This window comes from Eleginops maclovinus, chromosome 9 (genome assembly GCF_036324505.1).
Source record: "Eleginops maclovinus isolate JMC-PN-2008 ecotype Puerto Natales chromosome 9, JC_Emac_rtc_rv5, whole genome shotgun sequence".
Lineage (NCBI taxonomy): Eukaryota > Metazoa > Chordata > Actinopteri > Perciformes > Eleginopidae > Eleginops > Eleginops maclovinus.
Window position 1 is genome coordinate 7494794 of NC_086357.1, and position 18510 is coordinate 7513303.

At 39.5% G+C, this 18510-nt stretch overlaps 1 protein-coding gene across 2 annotated transcripts in view; it reads left to right on the forward strand.

The window, feature by feature from the left end:
- The window catches only part of pde4dip (phosphodiesterase 4D interacting protein), a 98636-nt gene that overhangs the window by 15973 nt on the left and 64153 nt on the right, over positions 1-18510 (forward strand). The window lies entirely within an intron of this gene.

Sequence of the window (18510 nt, forward strand, 5' to 3'; positions counted from 1 at the left end):
CAAGGCATAACTGCCATACAATTGTACACATATATTTTTGTCTCCATGATGCCCTTCCATCCACATTGATGTCATAATAAATTCAGTAGCCCACTTTAGAATATATATCCCCTAATTCAAACGTAGCCATGGTTATTGTTAAGAAAAACCTGATTAATTCATTCATCTTAACACATGTTATAGCTTCTGAAAGTAAATCTGAAGATACACCATACATACTAATGCTTCTCTCTGTCCTTCTCTTCTGGGGGCCAGCTAATGCAGGGGTCCACAGTAAACCAACATTTTGATTTAAAATTAAGATGAATTAATCTTAATTAATGATCCCATTTCCCTTTAGTAACTGTTTGGCATTCATGATCACATTACAGTCTTCACAAAAACAAAAAGAGATGTCAATGACAGCATCTGTGTTTTGTTATTGAACAGATTTATCCTGCTGTTCATCAGACTGCTATTCATTATGGCTATGATTGGAACATTAAAAGACTAGAAAAACAAATAAATAAGCATTTTTCCTTAGTTCTTTTGTTTTATTGTGGAAACAAACTTGCAAAAAGCTGGTACACCAACATTTCCTTCTGACAGTTTAACAGCTATTTCCAAAAGAAGTTTCCATATGAGATCCTGCAAAGTATCTATGATCACAGCAAATGTCTCATTAAGAGGAGATATATGAATACATGAATGAATCCCAGATAAGCAGACATATTTTAAGAAGCTGGAATCAAACATTCTGTATAAAGCCACACAGCTAAGTAATGTCTGCTGTTTCAAACTAAAAAGATGAGAGGAAAGAGTATAATGGATTCTGGGAATTTTGCCAGGTGCATTATGTGCTGATATAAGTAGAGGTGCTTGCTGTAATTATCCTGTTCTCCTTTTAGTGTAGGATAAAGCTAGAGGAGAGATTGTAGTAATGCTGAATTAATGTGGAAAGATTGAGTTGGATTGGGAAAAAGGTCAAATGATATGAAATATGAAACTCCAGCAGGATGAGATCAAATCCGCTCTCTGCTGTAGAACAAACTGTCTGACTGATTCTGACAGCAGAAAAAAAACAGACGGTATTTTTTTCCATCTAAAGGCTTTTTAGACTTTTTAAACAGGTGGTAATTTATAGAATCAAGAGGAAACATTTTAAAGGCTTTACATTACACCTCATTTTACTTCACTTAGGCTATTCCTCACCAAACTTTGGATCGACCTATAACAGTATGCTTTACCACTGCATATTTCCAAAGGTCTATCCTGGTGCATTTAACCAAAACCTGATCCAGGAACCCAGTTGGATTGGTTCTAAACATATTGAGTCCAATCTGGGACTAGTAGGGATGTACATATTCTTAAAGGGGCCCTATTATGTTGATTTTCAGGTTTCATATTTGTATTTTGTGCCTCTACTGGGACATGTCTCCATACTTCAATGTTCAAAAAGCTCTTTATTGTTCTCATACTGCCTGTGCTGCAGCACCTCTTCTCACCCTCTGTCTGAAACCAGAGCCCAGTCTGTTCTGATTGGTTAGCTGGCCGGCTCTGATGTCCCACCCCTTAGCCTGTCACCTCAGCGTGATGTGTTGTGTCAGCGCTCCAACATATCATGTTTGTTTAAAACCTTTCTCTGTTGTTATTTGGGTAAGAGGCGAAAATGGTGCATAATCATCACAAAACCTCTGCCAAAGACAAAAGCCACCTGTACTAAGGGGTTTTAGAAAGGCGCAATTGCATTTCAAGAACTTACACGCCAAATAGTTTGGGAATGAGTGCGAGAGCTCAGTGTTAAAGGGAAACTGGATAAAATAAATATGGGAAATAATTAAGAATTTAGCTGGCAGACATAATCAAGTATAATTTGACCTTTGAATCCTATTTCCTGACATGTCAGTCAAGAAAAGGTCAAGCACAGGAATCAGGACTGATTGTAGTTGCTGCATGTTCCTAAGGAAGGATGATCTAAACTGTGTATGTAAAGCTGAAATCAGTTTCTTTCCACATTTCCTTCTGTAGAACAGCTAAAGAACATTGATTTTGTCCCACATGTGGAAACCTGCTGTTCAAATCAGCTAATGCAGTGTGCCATTTACAATTTTGCTGATATTGTAAATGTTTGTCCGTGAATGACTTAACTGTTATCCAAGACGGGTGGGACATTTTAACAGTGATTTAATGTGAAAAATGTCACTGGCCACGCTAACTTTATTGGTTCTATGTCAGTGTGGTACTTCACCATATACTGTAGATGAGCTATTCATTGAAAACAATGGATACCAGCTTGTGGTTGAAATGCATCTTGTACTGGTATAAACGATTCAAGGCCTAAATCTTTGTGTTTTTCTGTATGAAGATATATTCCCCTGTAGCGATACAACAGAGGCAGAAAGCTGTACTGTTAGCTGGTTGGTTGTTCGGAGGCTACATTTAAGTGTGCGGGCAGCTTTGCTTTGAAGATTTCCCCTGACTCTCCCACGGAGGGATGAATGGATGAGTCATGCTATACGCAGATATACAGCGCAGACATCAGACTGGGAGGCAACCTAAACACCGGCTTTGTACTGAAGGATGACGAAAAGGACTGCGATCTCTGATGTTGTGTGTTTGAATGATCTTTTTTTAAAAACCCAGTGTTTTTACAAGTTTGACACCATTTACCACAAAACACAGCTAAGTTATTCTAAGAAAGTTGCAGCGTTTGTGGTTTTCCCACTTTTGATACAGCCATTGATGCCCTTGTATTTCACAGAGACTAGACTAACATTTTGTAACCTTGTTTATATGGAAATCACGTATCAGCACTGATTGATAATAAAATAAAAATTGCATGGTAACATCTATTTGAGGTTTTTTTTATGAGCATCTTTATAAACAGTTTTGAGACTTTAAAGTATATTATCGGTATGTTTTCTTGCCAGATTTGCATGCGGATGATGGAGAATATATACCAAATTATCTCTTAGAATTGTCAGCCTCATCCTGTGTAAACATCCACATTAGTTTACATGGTTGCAGAAAGAACATATAAAGGGCTCCTTGGACTTTTTTCTCAAATTTTAGATCAGTTGTGGAGGTTGTAGTGGAAATTTTGAGAGTTTTGGTAGCATTTAATGTGCAAATTCAGCGTACAATTTTAGCCATGGATTTAAACCTTTTTCCTGTGACAATATTTTTCAAGAGGCACAATTGAGCAAACCAATTTCCTGAACGGTAAACTAATCTAGTGAAAACAATTGCTTATAAACATAATAAAATAGTAACACGTCCACTGTAATGTTTTTAAAATTCAGAATCAAAGAGAAATGACAAGAAACTACAGAAAACCTACGCTGGGAGATTTTCAGGCCAGAGCTTCAGTCATGTGTGATTTATCTGATTTCCATCAGTGGCGGTGGACTATTTACAGTTCAGACTCTCAAACTATAACAAACGGAAACAACTGATTTCCAATATCAAGCCAAGATATAATAGCCAGATTCCAGTCTGAAATCGTTCCACATTCTGATGGGGCAGATTAAAGTGTGTTGACCTTTCTCTGCCACTGTAGCTTTACATTAAGTTTTCCCGACAGTGGTAGCCCATATTGGTCTTCTCATTTTAATAGAGCAGTCTGGATTATTGAATCCAGGTTATATGAGAGTGTGTAGTTTGTCCTCTGTCCACATTTGCGTCAGTTTAAGGAATCAATCCTCCAGCAGGCTGTTTGGAAGAAACATGAAACTGCCAGAGTCGCGTTTGTAACTGTCAAACATCCACGCTCTGCAGTAGGCCTACTGAGGTTTTACCAAAATAAAGTGAAAAATCACCCAATCAAAATGCCCCTTCCTCAACTGGCCTTTATTAGTCCGCAGTAGAAATTGAAAGCACATGGCCTGCCTTTTAAATGTGAATTCAAACCGACCACAGAGACACTTAGATTGATAGAAGAAGGGGGAGGATTGCGTATAATTTTGGCCATTAAAACCTCAGGACAAATTAGGGCAGTTAATCTGTTATTTTGCCCTCGGTCTCAGCGTTCACTTCTAAAAAGCCACATGCGCTATGAAAGGTCTGTCAGACTTGGATTACCATCACCGGAGTGGCAGTAATGGACCGTATTCAGTATCGTGCAGAAACAGGGAGAACACCCGATCCTGCAGCTGACGGCACAGTGAGCGTGTGATTATAATGGCACATTTCTTTTAATTCCCTTCATCTCCCACGTCTTTTTTCTCCTCCTTGCTTCTTGTGTTCTCCTAGGTTTTGTTGTGGCATGTGAAAATAGGTCAGAATACTGTGGGTGACTGCGTGTGTGTTTGTTCAACCCTCCAGCTGTTGGCTCTGAATTCACAGCTTTATGCTGATATCTACAGCTCTGCATAGGAACAAACACAGAAGCAGTGATGCTGGATAAAGACATCACCGAAACATCCAGTCCCCTTACAGAGTATACTGAATATTTTCTTCAGTGAAGTTCTAGCACAAGGATGAAAATGTTTCTTAATTAAGCAGGACATGACAGATTTATTGAATGTTGCATTACCTCACATTTTAAATGTATAATGTCACTTTTAGGTCACTTTTTTCAACTGCTCTCTTAAAATAATAATTTTACATTTTATTCTATTCTATAACGTTTCTAAATACATTTACGTTTGTATCTTAAGAGTGTGCTAGCTTGTGTGAAAATTAGGAACCACAGTTAATTTTCAAGCCTGACAAAATATACACCCCTTTAAACAGGACGTTTAGGGAAAGTATATAATAAGTACTTTGTTCATGTTAGTGGAGCTCCATTGTCATGACTACAATACTAACCACTCATTTAAAGGAGCTTGGGTGTGGTTGTTACAGTGTTTGAGGCTGGTTTGTTCAGTATGTATAGGCACCATTGCAAAAGGAGTTTCCCAGCAAGGATTTGTATAAAAGAAAAAGTGTATTGCATAGCAAAATAAAAAAGGAACATTCCCATTTCTGCTGTAGATGTGGCTAAGGAGAAAAACAAAAAGACTTGACAGATAGGATCTGCAACTTTTACAGTTTGTTTTGGACACAACTGAAACACTGGTGAAAATGTTAATGAAAAGGTGTTAAAAACAGAATTCAAAGCAGAGGGATTGTCTCCACAGGGTTCTCAATTTGGGGACTGCTGAGCAGGCTGTAGCTGTAGCAGTGATAGCAGCTAACAGGGCTAGCAGCAAGAACATTGCTAAAACAGCTAACATTGCTAACCTGAAAGGTAACTGGAGGTTGGCTTTTGCGCTTCCGTGATATCAGTGGCCATAATAGATCAATGCAAAGTGGCGGACATTAGCCAGCCAAACATGCACTCAAGGCTATGTGAACAAAGCCGAGAGAAGCTAGGATAAAACAGACAAAGAGAGAGTGTGACTTCAGTTTCTGCTCAGGAAAACACTACTCCACTCTTTACATGACAAATAGTTGTTTGCTGCTATTAACGCTTTTCATTAAAGATACAGCCCCTTTGTGCAAACATAGAAATGATTGGAAATGTTATTTTAATGGTTCTTTTAGACGAAGTGTAGGAGAGTGTTTTGACAGAGAGAACACGTGTTATGGACTGGTAGATAGGTTTGCAGACAAATGGAGTTTTGATAAACCTCAGACTTTAAGCGCTAATGAGGTGTAATATGAGTTTATAATTTGCCCATGTGGCTTGTATGAGAGTATAACAAGAAAGTAAAAATAACACTTGGATGTGGGAAATGAAACAGAATGAATAGGAAGCCGTATGAGGTTTTTTTTTCATTAATGTTACATCTTGAAGCAGACAAAAGGCCTTGGATGTGCTTTAGCAAACCAAAATGTTCAGACTGTGATCTCAATTTCAGGAAACACCATCCATAGCCTCACTAGTTCACTGCTATTGAAGTATGATAGAAATTTCCTCCTCTAGGGTGCTCTCAAATCCCCCACTAAGAATAGATATTGATGCCAGGTTGTCTGTCTGTGCCCTTGCTGACCTACACTGCAAAAAATCTTCTGTCAAACCTGATTTTACAAATGGAAACAACCGGCTGCTTCTTATTTTTCCACCAAGTTTAAAAAACGATTTTCTTTTCACTTATTAGCCCTACCAAAAGATAAACCTGATATCCCTTGTAATAAGACCATCTTGTTTTTAAACCTTATCCCTCTCATTGCCCTTGCTTCCAGCCCTGCAGCATCCCTCCAGACTTCTTTATTTAGAATGATCTATGTTTGTCAAGTAATGCTTGATATAACTGAGAATGGCACTCAGAGAGCTCAAAGCCCTCCGACAAGGTTGATGATTTTCCTCGAATGATCACATCTGAGTCGTTTTTCCAATATCTGTGAGTTCATGAGCTTTGCAAAAACAAAAAAACAACACTTAAAAGTAAAAGATAGAAAATGAAAAGGTCTGTTGCCTTATTGCTCAGTAGTTTTAAACAACTTGTTTATAGCTAATAGCAAATTGTTGTTTCGACTTTAGGGGTGTTCACATGTTTTTCAAGTGGGCAACGAATCTGAACGATTCGACACCACATGAGTGAATGTCAGGAAAGGTTAATGAAAGTAATATTTGATTTTGTCCATCCCTTGATTTGCCAACCAACACCAAGCTGCTGACAACATACAGACAAATCAAGTTTAAAAACAATAACTTTGAACAAAACTTCCTCCGGTCAAGGCAAGATAGTGGAAATAGTCAGAGAATAAAGCAAAGTTCATAGGAAAGCGTTGTGACTTCACTTAAAAAGGAAGTAAATGTGTGAATGCATCTCATCCCTGTCTTTAATGAAATGAATGGGAAGCAGATTTTGGGGTCATGGTGACATCATGATGTGGAGTGTATTTTTTTGCAGTGCATCCTATGTATGAGCTGATGAGCGTTAATGGACGTGCTGACAGCACTGGAGTCAGTTTTCACCGCAGCAGCACTCAGACAGGCTGCAGATCGATACACAGCAGCTCAGCTTTCAGCTCAGCCAACCAGCAGATCCACTTCTGCTCAAATTAGCCGTCTGTCACACTCACAAACACACACGTAGAATTGTTCTCAATGGCCGGTTGCTGATAGAGCATGACAATTGCTTTTTCTTTATCACATTTGCTCCAAAATCTCGAGTATGTGAGACAAACAAGCACACATTCAGGTGTCAGGCATCGAGAGCATGTTGTTGTCACACAACAGTGAAACCCGCAATAACCTGGAGTAGAAGACTTTGAGAACTATACTGATATATTAAAATTCAATGTGAAGTAAGCTGTCATAATGTCATATATTCCAGGCTAAAATCCTCTGCAAAGCCTCCAAAATGTTGAATGTTCAAAATGTGATAATAGTTTTGTCCTCCTGACTTTACCAAACAAAGATGCCTCAACATCCTCATCACCAGCTAAAAACATCCTCATAACTCTGTGTAAATGTCACCTTTGATTGGGCCATCATTTGTAGACATTCTCTGTTTTCTTCGCAATAAACTGTATTAAGCAGACTAATACAACAAGGTTAAAGCATTCTGATAAGCATGCTTTAAAAGCAGGATGAAATGGACCAAATGGGGCAAAGAAGTCAACTGTCCCTGGGCCCCAAATTACCAAGACATAAAACTCCAGGCAATTGCCTGAATCTAGTTTTGGTAATTTGGTTGTTTGCAAATGTGTCCACCTAAGTGCATCTGTGGGAACTGCATTATCATGTGGCCCCACAGTATGTAGTGGATATAAATTAGTATTTCAATATATTCTTAGACTAGATGTCTGCATTAGCCATGGTGAATTCACATGCTCCTCAATAAGTCCTATTTCTCAAGTTGATAGTACTTTTTGGACTACGGTGTGTTCAAAAGCTTTAAGTCAAATGTGGGAACAACACTGACACAAAGAAGATGTATTTTATTGCTTACCTCAAGAATTAGCTGGTTAATGAAAAGAAATGTTTCTCTAAAGTGAAAAATGTTTAAACCCAAAGTTTATAGAGCAATGGCCGTTGAGAGCATACAGTGCATTTTCACTATAATAATTTTACATAGAAGAGCCACAAAGATGTCCTCAGCTTCTCATAGTGTCTGTAGACCCTTTGAGGATGTTTGTGACTGGTGCCAATTTCTGTCAGGCTTCTCAGTACGGCACTATAGCGCCACCACCTGGAAAGAGACAGAGAGAACGACTTAACTGAGTAGTTTGAGCCCCACTTTGTTAATTGATCCCAGGCGTTTGCAATAAATTCGTGGTCCTCTCCAGCGGGTCAGAGAAGACATATTGACTTGATCACAGCGGCGGTCATGGATGATAATTGTTCAGTTAAAATGTACAGTAATCTGCTCCCAGCGGTAATACAGCCGCTCTGACCATTAACGTCAAACACCTGACAGACTGAATATCTGTGTTTGATTTCTGACAAGCGTGTGTCTTATTCATCACGTATGTTGGTGTGTAAGGCAGCAAATCATCTTCAACATGATTTGTGTTTGGTCTGACACATCGTGTATGACTTGTTTTATGATCTACACATTTTAGTAAGTTTTCTCTCTATTGTTTACAGTATGTTGCAAAGTTATTCGTATTTATGTATTATGTTTCAACATCTCCCCTCCCCTGAGCCCACTCACCTTATGGAAGCAGTTAACAAACAAAGAAGCAAAAGAAGAAGAGGACATTTTTATGAATCAGTCTACTAAGAGGCAGCCCGGATCGTGCAATTATCCTCACGGTATAATGCTGGGGTCAGAGAGGTAGGTCTCTGGGGATAAACACAGTAAACATTAATGATTTTTGTAATGGGTTAGGACCCATTAGTATAATATCTTTGAAACAGCTTGACAATGAGTCAGACATCTAAGTAAAATCTGAGTGAATGGACCAAAAATGTATTTGTTTATTCATTTATTTGACAGAGACAGTGAACAGACATTTGTACATTTGTAGACCCTGGACAGATAATCATCCAATGTGTTGTTAAACTAAGTGCACACATCTGCATTGTACTGGGGTAGGATTGGCTTTTCCTCTCTAAACATACATGTTAATGATCACATAATCAGCTAAGAGTTTTTTCCTTAATCGTGCATTTCCATTTAACCTGGAAGAGCTAAGGCTATTGTTTACTTAAGTGAATAACTGTTTCACTTCTAAGTTTTATCAAGATAATCTGAAGAGATTTTGGTCTAAGTATAATATTTTATAGTATATTATTATAGTCGCAAACTATAATAAAAAAATGATATAACTTTTCTTAAATCCACACATTTTTCGTTCAAATAAAACACTCACCCCATGTAGACTTGGGTTGGTTTCACAACAGCTACAATGGACTCCAGTCTCCATTAGTATGCTGTGTTCCACACACTCATATGTTTGCCAAATGACGGTTAACCACAATGCTTTTATGGCCATCATGCTGGCACATACAAGAATATGTTTAATTCTATCCTCAAGTTGTGTTTTTCCACCAGAACAAAGAAGAGAGGTATTTGTCAAAAGAGAAGATGTGAAAATATTGTTCCAAAGATGAAGCAAAATTAAAGTAATCAATAAAAAAAAAAAAAGATAAACTCAGAAGGAAGATGTTGGCATCGAACATGCTCCTGTGGCTGCTGCAGTTTTTATAAAATGTGCAACTGAACAAGAAGTCCTGCCCACAGAGACAAACCACTGCCAGTTTCAAATTAATCAATGCATTAATGTAATATTTCCCTTCACAGGCTGTTTTAACACATCACATTTACAATACCTAAACAAGATTATTTACAATATACCTTCTTTAAGGAACTAGGCAGGACGATAAACCCCATAACCCCTAAACCCCCTTTCACTGAACCCCACTCAGTACAGTCTAGAGTCCCCCCCATTTACTTATCACTTTGGATTCTCCTACTTCCTGTTTGGCAGCTGATACTTCCACCTGGATGTAACAAGCAACACACAAACAATGACAAAATAGCAGCTTCTTGCATTTCAGTTCACAATGTATACTTTGAACATAATTTGTATGTTCAATTCACACATGATAATGCTAGTGTGAGTGAACTGCACCTTTCCTGGTTTTTGGCTGACCTGGTGTCTCTTTGCAATCCACTAGAGCAACAGTAATGAGGGTCCATTAGAAACTCTGACAATACTAAGGAAATGGGTCTGAGTGATACATTTAAAGGAAAAGAAACATACTTGAAGGGAGTATTGTTGCTTATCGCTTTAGTATTTTTTTAATGGGTGTTGTCTCATCAAAAACGGCTAGTATTGCAATTATTAAACCATTTAAATACCTTACTATGAGAAAGGTGGCTCGTATGGTAAATTCACATGGTACACAAAGAGAAAATATGATTTACATGCCTTTTTCACAAGTATTTTCTCCTTTTAAGACTCTCTGCTACACACGTGTCGGATGCGAGTACAATCTATGAGCTGTTATGTGTGTCTCAAAACTATTATTAAAGTGTCCTTTAATGTCCTGTACTTTTACCGCTTACAGGAAGATATTTTTATAAGGATTCACATCCATTATGACATGGGCATAGAGCTTACACAAGGCGTTTACCTCAGAAAGCTTTGGATAAAACACTCAATGTTTCAAAGGCCAAGATACACAAAGGATGTAAAAATCAAGTGCTGTCTTCCAGGCAAACCCTACTTGATTTTTCTTAGTCTTTATGTCAAACACACATATTCATTAGGAGAGCAAATTTAAGATTTCTACAAGGTTGCTTTTGTATCTTTTATTCTCGCTGCTTTGAATTTTAGTATTTGTGTTTCCCATCAGCCGCCTGGTTGTTGTAGCTTATTACCGATGAACTGACTGATGGTCTCCATTTGTTTTTGTTTTATAGAATCTCTCTGTGGGCTGGTATAAAAGCCAGATCTGTGTGTAATCAAAACCATCTCCTCATCAACTCTTCTCCACCCTTCGTCCTCCTTTCCTCTCGGATACACTCTGCAGATTCCCCTTATTCTATCCCTCCTTTAAAATATCTTTTTCTTTTTCTCTGTTGGGATACGTTATAAAAGGTTGTGAAAGAGCGACATGTGCAAAACAGACCTCTGAACAGACATCCCCTCCCTCGTCAAATACCAGAGAAAACTCACCCACTTGCCAGAGAAAAGGGAGGAAAAATTTACGTTTGAAAAAAAAAGAAGAAATCCCAACTTGGAACAGGTCTAAACGCACCCATGTGTCATCATTTATTTTCAATAGGGTTCCGGGAATCAGCGCATTAGAGTGTGGTGTTGAAATTGAGAGTTTTTTCTGCTGTGCTTTGGGGACAGGTGCTTTTTTGGTAAAACCCTCTGATTTATTGGTGATTGAAGGAGCCTTTAAATTGACTAATTGCTAGCAGAAAGGTGAAAGGAAGACCGGTAGCAGCGAGAGAAACTCCTGATTTTCATCAGCCGCTCGCTTTTGCTTTTGAAATGTTCTCTACTGTCTCTGTCAGTCCCCTTTGTCTATCCGCCTCTGTTTCTCATTAACACTTCCATTTGTTCTCATACTCTCTGTCACTGACTCTGTAAGTCATATGTTATGACTTGAACACTGCTCAGCAAATTATTTTCTTTCGTCGTAATTCTGCATGGCTCTGCAACATGTTTTCAAGCCTGATTAGATTTTTAACAGCCTTGTTGTCCTGTCTGATGTGACTCAGACTCATGTTGTTTGATTGTATTTTGTGTGCATCAAAGCCTTTTATATATACAGTCTAGAATCAAAGCCTGATGCATCTTCTTTCTCTGTTCCATAGAGCTTCATTGTTGTCAGAAAACTGTTAATAAGCTACACTGTTTGCCAAAGGTGATGCGTTGCTTCTCCGAAAACTCCATTGACTGAGCCAGACATGTGCATTCATCCAGTGTTGAAAATAGTCCCCCAGAAAAGCACCTCCGGCTCCTGTGTGTTTGGCTTAAAAACCACAGCACAGTTATCGGCCATTTTTGGACATATGTGACACTTTTTAGCTTTACTGAGACTTCATAACTTGCTTGTTAACTATTTAGCGGCCATACTTTGCGCCATAGAATGCTGGCATGTTTATGAGTTTGCGTGACTGTGAATCCAGCTATAGCCGATTTGCACTTTAAATGTAAGTATATGTTTAGGTTTTCAAAGATTTAGTTTATTTTCTTCAGTTGTAACCAATGGGTTATGTGAATGATGTTCTACACCGTGGTTTAAAGTGCCATTTTGTACTATTTTAAGCCCACTTCTTTTTTCTTGAAGCTGAAATCCCCTGTGAAATGGCAGTAATCCCTGTTAACAGCTCTGGCCAGAGTACCCTTTCCGTCCTGTGAAAATATTTTCACTTGCCAGTGAAACATAAGAAATGAACCATCAAACTCTAGCGCTAAAGGCCCGCTGCCTGCGTCCCGTTGAGTGAAGCTGAGTGGAGCTGGCTTGCCTTGGTGTGCTGCAAAAACCCCACAACCTCTGTCCAACACATGTTAACCTTTACAAGCCTGATCCACCCATTATAGGTCTCTTTTAGTAACTTTACAAAATCATTTGGGATTAACAGTATTTCTGCATTTGTTTGACAATACTTGATTAAAACCAAGGAAGTTACAGGGATTTCTAACATTCAGAACCAAAGTTTTAATCCTCGGGTTTGATATTATTTAAATCAGTGTTTGGTATAATGTTTCATGTTTTCATGTTTTTGTAACTTCTTTCCTGCAACAACCCTCAATGCATTAGTTATGTATCCACAGGCTAACTTGGTGTAGCAAGTAAAAAACAATTGACTCATTACAAAGGCTTTTCTTTTTGGGGTGGATGGGAGCTAGCCCCTTGAGTGTCTCTACTGGCTACTACCCCCTCAAATGTTATAGATGTCTTCTAAGAGATAAGTCACAGGAAAAAGAATGGGCTTTATGTGACGACAGCTAGCGGTTAGCATCTTGTGTCAGCATTCATTTGTCACTTGAAGCAGTCACACAGTTATTATGCTCAGCTGTAAACCTTAATATAATTTAACCTGGGACACAATGGGGATGGTCTCACTTTAGAGCCAGCTTCAAGCCATTCAAGGAACTGAAGTTTTTGGGGCTTTGCTTTAGGCATTTGCTTCATTTTTCAGCACCAGAGATTGGCACATACACATAGGTGTTAACCAGTTACCGGGATACATTTAGAGTTGAACTTGAGTTGTGGTATTAGCTAACTGCTAGCAGGACAGATCTTAGAATTGTTGACCATACTCAATTGAAATGTTTTTTCTTTCGAGTAGATGTTCGTTCAATTATGTATACGGGTTGAGTATATTCGTATCTCTCAGTATACATTTGGTTTGGGTAAGGGATAGTGGCATATTTCCAGGCTGCCTCCTGACATGTTTTGTGTCTGAGGGGACTTAACAAGAATTTCAAGTAAAGTGTGTTTAGATATGTGGAGGTTGTGGTAGTCAATGGGCATGAATAACATATGAATTTCACACAGGAAACCTGCAATTCATTTTCATTCTTTTAAGTGTTACGAGAATATTTCCCAAATCCTGACCAAGTGTTTCAGTTGCTGATTACTAACCATTGCATTGGAAGCAAGACAAGGGGGGGTGGCATGTTATTCTTCTTTGTTTGGCATAGTTTAAGTTGTCTCCAGGTCTGGGACAGAGTAAAACAATTGTTGAACATAGCAAAATCATGAGGGAAGTTTAAAGGGAGGTAAAATCAGGGTGTTTTCAAGCCAGGGAGAGTTGACCTCTTGAAGATAGCAGGTTCCTGCAGGGCATAGAGGATTGGCAGGTAACTAACAAACCCAGAAGGCTGAGTGTAGCCTGGCTCGCATCACAACGTCCCAGCCTGCGCCAACCAGTGTTGAGTAATGCTGTTAGTAAATACCAGGCCAATTATTGCTAACGAGGGCCTAATTGGAACCAGATGAACATTTATTGAATTTGTCATAGAAAGGTAGAGTGGAGATAGCTAATGAAGTGCAGCCGCAGCGCTGGGCCGGGCAGCCAGGCGCTGGGGGAATGCAGAAATCGCCTGGCAGTGCCACAATATTTTCACATGTTTGTGGGTGTATACTAATTTCTTACTGCAAGGATATTAAGACAAATAATAGTAAGTCAAAAGAGGACACAAGTCCATTTTAGTTGCAAGTTGATATAACGATGTTTTATTAAAAAAACTTGAAAAATCTTGGAGATGTGCGGTCGACATGTCTTCAAAAGATGCAAAACCACCAAGGGTTGAAGCTGATCTCTTCAAGTACCCTCAGAATAATTAAATGTTTGGTTGCTCCACACAGAGAGAGTGACTGACACTGTGGTAGACGCCAAATACGCACACACCACTTTACAGATGCTCTCAGTCTTACTCAGCTGTTGTTGGTTACTGTATGTAACGTGGGAAATTCTGGCAGTGACATAACTACACAAAGACTGTCTGGAAGACCTCTACAAAATGTATGACAAAGGAATTACTGTAACAAGTAAGTTCTGGATTGTAACTAAGGGAATATACTTTTAAGCAATGCCCAAGCAATTTTGGAGGGATTTTTTTTTAGTTATTTTATGCTACTTTATACTTCCACTACATTTCAAAGGAAAAAAATATTACTCCACTACATTTATCTTGCATCTTGTTAAGGTTCACAAACAAAGAATATGATCAGTTCAGGACATATAATGCTGTATATTTTTTATTGCTTTGTTGTTGTTTGTCCCCAACATGATCTTTTGACACTTCAGTAGTACAGTTGTTGTACATTTAGCTGATTTCTTCTCCAAACCATTTGTTTTATCACTGCTGTCTGAAGTGTATCTCAACTCTACCTAATGCAAAATACATTGGACAGTACTACTATTTCACATGTTTATATTGTGCAGGCGTACTGCAATGTGATCAAATCAAAAAAAGACTGTTGTGAAACCAAACTGACAATAAACATCAACCGCAGTTTCTTGAGATTCTTTAAAGGTTATGGAAAGATTTTGGGTGTCAAAACTGACTACTGGGATGAGATTTGACACCAAATCATAACAAATCGAACCAGTCTGCACAGAGCATGACCCAGAGGAGGCTGCGTTGCTTTTCATTGGCTCTCATCCTAAAATGAGGTCGACCTCTGCCCTAATTCGTTCCTACATCTCCCTTTTCTGTTGCTCCATCCTCTCCTTCCTCCTCCGTCCTCCCTCCATCTCGTCATTCATTCCTCGTATTACCCTCCATTTCCCCACTATTCCCCCCCCCCCCCCCCCCCCCGTCCTCTTTGTCTCATTACACAGTCGCTTCTCATCCTGCCAGCTGATGGTTCAGTGCAGCACGGCCCTCGGGCTCCACTCTCTGTCCCTTTGATTTCCATCCACAGACAACAGAAAGGAGGGCACACATCCAGTATACACAGGCCGTGCAGACTCAAATGCATGCATGCACAACTCCTGTACTGTAGGCCAACACATAGCCTGTGGAGAGGATGGAGTCCATCTTTACAAACTTCTACAGCCAATGCTCAGCCATGTGGACCAGCGTCAAAGTGTGTGTGTGTGTGTGTGTGTGTGTGTGTGTGTGTGTGTGTGTGTGTGTGTGTGTGTGTGTGTGTGTGTGTGTGTGTGTGTGTGTGTGTGTGTGTGTGTGTGTGTGTGTGTGTGTGTGTGCTCCTGTTGGACGAAAGCCCCAAACCTCGAAAAGTTAAATACTTCAGGCAATAAATGAAAACAGTCCAGCAGCTAATTACCGGCAATGTGTTTTTGTAATTACAGGCCAACAGTGAACACATCCTCAGCACATTAAGCAACACATGCAAACTTTGATAATAACACACTTTAAGCAGGGCCTCCTGGATGCCCGACCTTTGTTTTAGCACATTATGGTTTGTAGGCTATAAGAAAACACCTGAGATGTTTTATAGCAATAAAATGTTAGGTGTACATGCACGCTCAAAGGAAAGTATGTTTTTGCCTTTTTGTCTCTCTGCTGTCTGATGCAGTGTGGAAACAGTGAGTAACTTAAGTAAGACAAAATGCAGCGTTATAATATCATAATAATCAGATATTGACCAGATGTTGACTACCATGTGTTGCCACAATGTAGTTGCTGCACAAACGTTGGTGTTGGAGCTGAAAAACAGACTTTTCTAGCACTCAAATTTTGATTATGATTAATGCCTTGTTAATAACAAATTTTTGCAGTTTGAGGACTTCCAGGCATCATTGCATGATATTGCCAGCAAATGATTTGATTGGGAGGAGTAAATATTTCATATTTCATAATCAGAATGAGCCGTCCGTGATATTAACTCCCTCACAATAAACAGGGCTAACCTTGCATCAGTTAGTATGGTACTGTATGTATGTTACATATGGCTCATGTGTCACCATTGTTTCATTAAAATGAACGAGGCGGAATATGTTGCAAATTTATTACAAGCTGTCCCCTAAAGCTCTACATATAAAACATGTTTAGAAATGGGGCCATATTATGGTTTTTCAGGGTTTCCCTTTCCTGTAGTGTGTCATACAGGTTTTTGTGCATGTTAATGGTCTGCAAAGGCTGAAATCCCGAAGTTCCCTCCAGAGGGAGTTTCTCTCCCACACAATCCCCCCTGCCTGACACGTCTCCATTGGACTCCTTTGTTTACTTCCATAAAATAGTGACATCACCATGTAACATTCATTCTTCTATTGGCTAGTGCTCCAACACATTGTATGTGATAGGCTAAGGGGCGGTACATCTCTAAGCAGTTGACTAACCAATCAGAGCAGACTGGGCTCTGGTTTCAGACAGAGGGGGAAAAGAGGGGCGATGCAGCACAGGCAGTATGAGAAAAATAAAGAGATTTTTTTAATATTAAAGCATGTAACATGTCACAGAAGAGGCACAACATACAAATATGAACCTGAAAAGGAGCATAATAGGCCCCCCTTGTAATTAGAAAGTGTTATGATTATATGATAAATGATAAATGTAAGGGTACTGTGACACATCAGTTATTTGGCTTTACTTATGATGCCAATCACTTGTGTTTTTTCTTACCATGGTTATGTTGTTATATGCATCCTGCCATATTTTGCTCAGCCCTCTGTCTTTAGAGAAATTGAATAAATATTTTACAGATGTATATTCAGCACTGATAGAGAATTGTTGGGATCATTTAAATGTCCCTGCGCTCATCATTGATCACTATGTTCTGACCTACATGCTGACTGAAAGCTTTTTGACACCTGACTCTCCTCTGTAACATCGCCCTCTCTTGGAATACTTGTGTATTGCAAATGTAAGTGGAGAAACACAGCATAGTAGCACTGATTATAGAAAAATCGACATATCATTGACAAGCATCTCCATGTCATTAGTCATGGTAGTGTTGGTGTTTGTCCATATGTAGCCGTGTGTTCAATGAACTCTAACGCTTGCACACGCGCACGCACGCACGCACGCACACACACACACACACACACACACACACACACACACACTCACACACACACACACACACACACACACACACACACACTTCATGAGGTCCTGCTCCGTTTGTCAGCTGGGCTTCATTCACAAAACGTGGCTCGGCCGGCAGCATTTCCTCTGCTTTCTATTTAGGGAGAAGAAGGGGAAAAACGTTAAAAAAGAACCACTAACTTTGTTCTGAAGGTCTGTGTTTGTTTTTTCAGACCTGTCTCCTCCCTCTCTCTCCCCGTAGGCCTACGGCAAAATGAATCCAAGCGGAGCGCCAGAAATTCGGGGATAGATTGGGTTACACTACTTCCCAGAGACTAAAGTGGTCTATATGGGAGGGTCGGCCATGACAGTTGGCAGTTGGTTCGGTTTGGGGCGAACCTGATACCATAATTTAGATCTGCCATAAACACGCATAAATGAGACACAGACCTATTCTTCCTCTAAAATACAACCATGAGAAACCTGGATGTCTTGGCTGCAAAAGCCCCGACCGTTTCATGAAATCCATGCTGCTATGATTAAACGTAACATGTTTATCATTGCTTACACAAACGGATGGAAAGTATTTTGAGTGGCCTTGTGCATTCTGCCTGCATGTGTACAGAGCAGCTTGGGAACAGGTATTAGTTTCTGCCATTGCAAATGACTCGGTGTTTAGACGTGCAGATTGTGCTGACTCACTTTGGTTTCCTTGTTTTCTCTGAGGTCTAGCTTGTAGGTTGATCTGAAGATGAATGCATTGTCATAATCATTGTTTTAACTTTCGGAGAATGTGTGTGTTTGTGCGATTTGACGTCTACTGATCAGCTCTGGCACTGCCACAGAGCTAGAGGAGGTTCGTGGAAGATTAGCTTGGCGGGAAAATTTCCTGTCAGATCTGCAGAAATCAAGTGTTTCCAGTAGAACGGCCAACAGTCAGCAAACACATGCTGTCCCCACAAGATGTTTGATTTTGTTGATTGAACTCTTCTTCCAGGTCTGTAGAGTAAAAAATGCGTACTGTAAAGCAGCCAACTGAAGCCAGCTTTGAGATTTGTTAAGATGCACTTCCACCAATAGCTACATGCTATGCTAAACTAGAATACAACAGCACCTAGAATAGACACTAGCTGAACAAGATGCTTTAGAGCCAACATTATTATCCGTAAGGCGTTGGTGCCTGAA